This window comes from Petaurus breviceps, unplaced genomic scaffold, assembly GCF_028583685.1.
Source record: "Petaurus breviceps papuanus isolate PSGF00001 unplaced genomic scaffold, PetGlider_PUasm1.0 184, whole genome shotgun sequence".
Taxonomy (NCBI): domain Eukaryota; kingdom Metazoa; phylum Chordata; class Mammalia; order Diprotodontia; family Petauridae; genus Petaurus; species Petaurus breviceps.
This window is the reverse complement of record NW_027185793.1, coordinates 4,940,195-4,948,547: the sequence shown is the minus strand read 5'-3', so window position 1 is coordinate 4,948,547 and position 8,353 is coordinate 4,940,195. Positions and strand designations below refer to the sequence as shown.

General features: G+C 38.3%; 1 pseudogene; it reads left to right on the top strand.

Moving 5' to 3' along the window:
- Positions 1-1,189: 1,189 nt before the first annotated feature.
- LOC138161247 (BAG family molecular chaperone regulator 3-like) lies at positions 1,190-3,067 on the top strand (annotated as a pseudogene).
- Positions 3,068-8,353: the final 5,286 nt, after the last annotated feature.

The following is an 8,353-nucleotide window of genomic DNA, read 5'->3' as shown; positions in this document are numbered from 1 at the left end:
AAATTGTTTTGATTCTGTTAATTTCATTCATCATCAGTTTACGAAAGTCCTTAAAATTAATCATTTTCATAATGTTGATGTTATAATATAATTATTCTAGTTTTGCTAACTTTATCCTGCATAAGCAAATGTCTTTCAATATATTTTGGAAATAATTTATTTGCTTATTTCTTATAGCACAATATTCCATCAAATACCACAATTTATTCAGTCTTCCTCAGTTGGTAAGCAGCCCTTTAATTTCAAGATTTTTTGTTTGTTTCCTTTTTGTCACTGCAAAAAAAGCTACTGCATATATTTATTTACAAAGCTGATTTAAAAAATTATTGGGAAAAACATTTGCAATAAGTTTCTCTGAAAAAGATTTCATTTCTAAGATATATAGGTAACTGATTCAAATTTATAAGAATAAGAGCCATTCCCAAATTGATAAATGGCCAAGGGATACAACTACAGTTTTCATAGGAAGAAATGTAAGTTATCAATAGCTATGTGAAATAATGTTCCAAAATTACTACTAGTTAGACAAATTTGAACTAAAACAATTCAGAGATTCTGCTTCATATTCATCAAAGTGACAAAGATGACCCCCCCACCAAAAAAATGAAATGATAAATGTTGGAGGGGTTGTTAGAAAACAGGCATATTAATATATCATTGGTAGACCTTTGAATTAATATAACCATTTTTTTGGAGGGGAGGGGAAGGTAAGGCAATTGGTATTAAGTGACTTCCCCAAGATCACAGAGCTAGTAATATGTCAAGTGTCTGAGGTTAAATCTGAACTCAGGTCCTCCTGACTCCTGGGCCAGTACTCTATTTACTGAGCCACCTAGCTGCCACTAATAAAACCATTCTTAAAAACAAATTGGGTGCAGGTACGTGGCGTGGTGAATAGACCACTGTCCTTGAAGTTAGGAGGACCTTAGTTCAAATTCAGACACTTGAGGGGCTGTGTGACCTTGGGCAAGTCACTTAACTCCAAGTGCCTTGCCTTCCCCCTCCAAGAAAAAAGCAAATTAGATACGCCCAAAAACTTATCAAATATTGCATGTTGGCCCCAGCCTCAGCCCCAGCCCCAGCTAGTAGCAGCCTTGCCAGCAAGCAGCAATAGCATCCGCAGCACTAGACACAGCAGCAGCAGCAGAAGCCACAGCAACAGTACCAAAAGTCACTCTTTCGGCAGTGCATGAGCGCGGCCACTCACTCTGCAATGGTTCATATGGCGACCAGCAACAGCGGCAACGGCGGGGAGCGAGACCCCATGACCCCAGACTGGAAATTAAAATCGACCCACAGCCTGGTTGGCCATTCTTCATGGATCACAACAACAGCACCACTACATGGAACGACCCGCGGGTTACCCCCCAGGGGCACAAAGAAAGTCAATCATCCAGGGGTGGCCAGGTGGCAAAGCGAGTATGAGCACAGGCTCCAGTGTCGGGATAACCTGGAGATCTAATCCGGGGCTCAGATACTCAGCACCACACCCAGAAATAACTGGCCGTATAACCTTGAGCAAGTTACTTAACCCCAATTAACTTAAAAAAAAAGTCAATCATCATTCAACGCCCATCTGAGGAGAGTCCCAAGCTCCCTCCCCTGCTAGGGAGGGTACCCCAGTGTTTCTACATACCTATTCCAGTTATCCACGAAAGCTCTGAAAACCGGCAGCAGCACCCGTTCTACTCCTACCATCAGCCTGGGATGCAGCGAGTGAAAGCAAAAACAACCCCTCTGAGATCTCAGTCACCTTTAAGGTCCTTTACCCATCAGAATCCCCCCTCAAAAGCTCATCTGAATCTACTGAGACAAACAGTGTGGAAAGGCAGCAACAGCTGCAGCAGCTCCAGCCTCTCAAGGACTTGAGAGATCCCAGTCTCCAGCTGCTTCAGATTCCTCCTCTTCCTCTGGTCTGCCTCTATCAGCTTCAAGGAGCACCAAAGGAAGCCACCAGCTTCCCCAAGGCTATATCCCTATTCCTGTGATCCATGAGCAGAATCTCCCCAGGCACAAGGTTTTCATCAGGCACAGAAAACTCACTCTCCAGCTTCCCAAGGGGCAGAATACCAGTCTCAACAGCCAGCGTAGAGAGGCCATGCTGATGATCGAGAACCCAACGCTGGTTTCAGAGTGGTTGCCGGGGAACATCTAGTCGCGAAGAGTCTCCTTGCAGAGCTAATGCTTCAGTACTTTCCTCATCTCCTATCCGAGGACACATGGTCATGGATAGCACCCAGCAGCCAGGGGTCTGCCAAGAGTCACCTCCAGTGCCTCAACCTGAAAACAAGCCAGAAAGTAAGTCAAGTCCTGCTGGACCAGATCTCTCTTCAGGCTGCATCCCAATTCAAGTTATTCACAAGGAGGCTGATTCTAAACCAGTTTCCCATAAGCCTCCTTCTGAGAAGGTTGAAGTGAAGGTCCCTTCTGCTCCAGTTCCCAGCCCCACTCCAGTTCCCTGCCCTCCTCCTGCTCCTGGCTCTTCCAAGAATGTAGATGCAGAAGAGAAGCCAACCTCCCCCATTTCTCTTCTCCTGAACTAGCACCGCAAAAGCCAGCTGATGTTGAAGCAGACCCCAAGCATCCTGGTGTGATGAAAGTGGAAGCAACTCTGGAGAAGGTCCAAGAGCTCGAGCAGGCTGTGAATTCATTTGAAGGAAAGAAGACAGACAAAAAATATTTGATGATTGAAGAGTATTTGACCAAAGAACTTCTGGCCTTGGATTCAGTGGACCCTGAAGGATGTGCTGATGATGTATGTCAGGCCAGGAGGGATGGCGTAAGAAAGGTCCAGCAGATTTTGGAAAAATTTGAACAGAAAGCTGAAGATGTCCCAGGTCAAGTTCAAGTTTAAGAACTCCAGCTAAACTCCCAAGAAAATGTTAAGGCCCTGCAAGAAACTGTGGCAGTTAATACCGCAGCAGCAGATAAAAATAAGAAGAGTGCAAAGAATGAGCATGTCAGAAGTGATTCCAAAACAGAGGTACAGCCACCCAAAAGCAAAGGGGTAGCAGAAGCCAGCACAAGTCCAAGCACAGACACATCTCGTAATCCAGCAGAACCGTAGCCACCTACCTGTTCTAAATAAAAACCCAACTTGGACTTGGGAATTTAACCCTGTGTGCTTAAAGAAATTTTACGTTGCATGCATTTCAGGAATTTTGCAGCCACTGGTTTATAATAACATAGCACTTTGGGGCGGGGGGGGTGGGGGGGGGGGTGGGGGGGGGGGGGGGGGCACAGTAGTAGCTTGGGCCAGGGTAGGATTAGTAGGGATAAGCACAGTGGAACCGAAACATCTGAAGGGCTAAATGAAAATGATGCTTTTCTTCTGTATTCTTCTCTTGTAGAAATAAAGAAGCTGCTTGTTGTTTCCAAAGGTTAGTCCCCATACCTGAGTCATTCTGGTGCCCTCTATGTACAAGGGCATGCTATGTTAATCCTTGTGGCTATTGTCTTCCCACATTTCTTCCTTGGCTAAAGGGAGTTAGGGGAAGAGATCAGTATACCGCCACTCAAGAATAACCAACTTCAACTTTCAACAAGATGATTTTTTTCTTCCTCTTTTCACCATTGGCTACTTTAAGTCATGACAGATAGCAGAAAGTGTATACGAAACCATAGTGTTATTTATATGTGTGGACAACTTTCAATGCTCAATTTTAAGAATGGAAAATAAAATAAGAATAATATAACAACAAAAAAAAATATTGAATGTTATTTGTTTGACCCAGCTTACCATTGCTAGAAGTGTTAAAAAAAAAATCTAACTTGTTGTCCACAACCTCCTTAGAATTTTCTAGACATACCTCGGGAAATTTCCAGTACCAGATAGAGTAATACCAGACAAAATCAATGATCATCCCAAAGCAAGAATCCCACTTGATCGTTTCAGTGTTCAATATGTTTGGATGAATTGATTGATTTCAAGTAAAATGTGACTTGAAATTATATATAAAAGTATATCCAATGTTTCCTTGGGAATTCAGCATTGGACTGAATGATTCTTTCCTGTACAATTCTTTTGTAGGATCATCAAATACTTTCTCCAGTGGAGGCCCACTATGGGCTCTCACTAACAGGAGCAAGCATTTTGTTAATTCTGAATGGTCAAACCCATCCTAGCACCCCAAATTGTTTAATGAAGTTCAGTGCTTTGGAATCTATGAATAGCTTCAAGGTAAGCTTTTGTTATTGTTTCATTTGGGGGAGTATTTTGTTGTTGTTCTTGTTATCAAGCCTCACTCCTTTGACAAAGTTCATTTTGACTTTTTAAATAAGATTAATGTTTCTGATCACCACACATTATGCTAGTGTCAGTCAAGCCACTGTTTGTTTGTTTGTTTTTCCCCCCTGAAACTAAAACAATATTGGCACTGGCAGGTAAAAAACAATCTCAAACACATGTGGACAATGAGTTCAGTGTGAAATCTGAATCTCGGGTCCCATATTAATTACAAATGGTAAAAAAAAACAAAAACAGAAAAAAACCCTTCCATTTTGGTTTTCTAATTAAGATTAGTGATAGTAATTTCTAAGGCTTAAAACAAAGCACATGGGACAGCCAGGTAGCACAGCGAGTAAGAGCACTGGCTCCAGTGTCGGGATGACCTGGGGATCGAATCTTGGGCTCAGACACTTAGTACCCACCCAAAAACACCTGGCCATGTAACCTTGAGCAAGTTACTTAACCCCAATTGCTTAAAAAAAGCACAAAGTATTCACAGATTCACAGTGACTTTTTTTCCCCCAAGAAAGATGTGACAACTGCATAATTTGTGATTTTTAAATAAGAAAGAGCAGCTAGTTAGAAGGTGGAGGCTTGTGATATATGAAGGATTATGCTATAGACATATTCCTTAAAAGCTTCAACAACTATGTCAAACTTAGAAAATTCTTAAAAGAAGCATCATTTCCCATATTCACCTAAACAACTGCTCTCTAGAAGAGGTATATGTTCACACAGATTCTTAAGCAACTTGGTTTCTCTGAATGAGGTTCTATTAAATTCTATATATAACTGAGGAAAATGTTTTAAATTAAGTGGCCCCTGGATAAATGTTGATCCTGCTTGAGGTGATTTACACATAGTGCATAGACTGAGTGCAGACACAACATCTGGAACTACTAACCATGAAACCCATAAACTCATCGATGTATTACATGACTTATGTCAGGTCTCCACAGAATAGGTATCATCAGATTCTAAAGCTCAGTGTTTAGGCAACTCAACTTTAGTTCTCATAGACAACAGAACATTCTTCATTAAAAAGTTCCCCCATGAACCCCTTTTATTTTTTCAATCGTATTGTTCATACAGAGAAAATAAATTCCTCAGGGAGATATAAGAAGAAAGAGCAGCTAGTAAGTTGCCCGCTACCCTTATCTTGACACTCCCATTTCAGTTGCTCTGTCAGCATCAGACAAATGGAGAAATTATATGGTGGATTTTGTTCCTCAATTAGTAATGCACATTATGTCTCGAAATATAGATCACTTTAGAAGGATGATTGCCCTGAGGGCTTGAGGATTTTTTTTTACACTCATGTAAACACAAGTGAATTTTTGTATGCCAAAACATACATGTTACTTCTGAAAACAAAAGTGTAAAATTTAAAACATTTTGTGTTAATAGAAACAATTGAATTTACATGAAGTTCATTTATGAATGACATTATTTATACAGCTGGAAATTATAAAGCATGACAATGATTTTTTTTTTAATTATGGAATTATAGAGTGAATTTGCTTTTACTTTTTCATTAAATCCTTTTTAAAAATTGGCATGTAGTTACTTTATTTTAGCATGCTTTTCAAAATTTAGCATCTTATAACCTATTGGAATTAATTCTATGAAATATATCAATCTCATTAACTTATTAGAGGCAGCTAGGTTGGCACAGTGGATAGAGTACTGGAGTTACAGATCTGAGATTAAAAACCTGCCTCAGACACTGCTTTCTGGTTGCTTGACAAGTAGGCAAGTAACTTGTCTTTTTTCAACCTATTCATCTGTAAAATGAGGCTAATAATAATACCTACTTCACAGGGTTGTTTGAGGATCAAAGGAGATGATATACATAAAGGACAAAATTAACTTTAACTATATAAATGTTAGCTATTATTGTTAGTATTCACTACTATCACTAACTACTGGCCAGTCAAATTAGCATCACTCACATAAAACCATCTTCATTCCCTCTTATGTACCTTTGTTCATGTATTTATCTCCACCTTGACCCCTTCAAATCTACCTCCTTTTTGAAGTCTTCCTATACTAATTCTAGACTAAAATAATTAAACTGACTTCTTATAATAATTATTTTCTAATTGTTTCTAATAGTTTAATTCTAGTTCTTTCACATACATATATTATGCCAGTCAGTCAATAATCAATTAGTCATAAACCAATTCTTAGGTATCCAATATGTACCAGGCACTGCACTAAACAGTGGGGTTAAAAAGAGGCAAAGACAATCCCTCCTCCCAAGGAGCTCACAGTAGAGTGGGGGAGACAACACAAAATCCACAATATACAAATATGATATATACAGGATATATGTTGGGACAGATACAATAGATGGCACAGTAGATAGAGTGCCAAACCTGGAGTCAGTAAAACCTGATTTAAGGTGCTTAAATTATTCTTCCCTCAGCTTCTGGCAATTTTCACCAACTGTTCTCCTGACTTCTCTGTCTTTTTTGATGTCCCATCTAAAATCTCATCTGCTATGTGAAACCTTTTCTAACCCTTCCTCAGAAACTTATTAGTTATATGAATGTGGGCAAGTCACTTAACTTCTGTTTGCCTCAGTTTCCTCATCTATAAAATTAGGATAATAATAGCACTTATCTTCCAGGTTTGTTTTAACGATCAAATTAGAAAATAATTATAAAATGTGTAGCACAGGGCCTGGCATATAAAAAGGATAAATTTCAGATAATCAGTAGAGGGAAATCACTAGCTTTAAGGGGGGTTAGAAAAGGCTTCACATAGATTAACTGGGACATCAAAAAAAAAAAAAGCCATAGAAGTCAGAAGGTAGAGATTAGGAAAGTGAGTATTCCAGTCAAGAGGAACTTAGTGAAAAGTTAGTGAAAATTACCAGAGACTTGTGGAAGAATAATATGAAGCTCCTTAAGACTAGGGTATTTTCTATATCTGGCATGTATGTGCTTGCTTTTATTTTTTAATTATGTAAATAGGATTTTTTCCAATTCCGTGTAAATATATTTTTCAACATTCGTTTTTATAAGATTTTGAGTTCCAAATTTTTCTTCCTCCCTAAATCCCTTCCACACATCTCCCCACCTCAACCCCAAGACAGCAAACAATCTGATATAGCTTTTATACATGAAATCATATAAACATATTTCTGCTTTACTCATGCTGTGAAAGAAGAAACAGATAAAAAGGGAAAAGCCATAAATAAAGTGAAAAAATTTTGCTTTGAGCTTCATTTGGACTTTATAATTCTTTTTCTGAATGTCAATAATATTTTCCATCATGATCCCTTTTCAATTGTCTTGGATCATTGTATTGAGGAGAAGAGCTAAGTCTACCACAGTTGATCATTGCACAATGTTGCTTTTACTGTGTACAATGTTCTCCTGCTTCTGTTTACTTCACTCAGCATCAGTTCATGTAAATCTTTCCAGGATTTTTTCTGAATTCTGCCAGCTTATCATTCCTCATAGCACAAAAGTATTACATTACATTCATATACCAGGATTTCTTCACACACACACACACACACATACACACACACACTCTTACATTTCATATAATTCCTTTTCCTTTTGCTATTTTATCTCACTAGTGGTTCCCTGTACCAATAAAGTTACAGGTTTGATTTTTTAAATGGATTTATGGGGGGACAAATCACACTTTTGTTTCTTACATATTGAGCATATAGTAGGAACCTCAAATTTTTTTCACATGAAATATTCTCAAACCATACCACTTCCCTTTTCCTATAACTGTATATTTGAGGTACAGGATTTTACATTTATTCTTATTTATATTTATATTTATTTATTCTTATTAAATTTTACTTAGACCTGGCTCATTTTGGTCTTTCAAAGTCTTTTTTTCTTCTGATTGAATCATCCAATATTTTGGATATCCTTCTCAATTTCATGACATCTGTCAACTTGATAAAGTGAGAATGTACTTTATTAATATAGACAAATAAATGAATCAATAAATTAAGTCCTCTGAGAACCAAAAAGATGAAAGGCTAAATTGTAAAGCTTTTTAACAGTTATTCCATGGCTATAAAAATATTGAACTATAGCACCAACAGATTATTAAAAATGTATACATTGTGAGACTTAAAGTTTGAGATGAAAA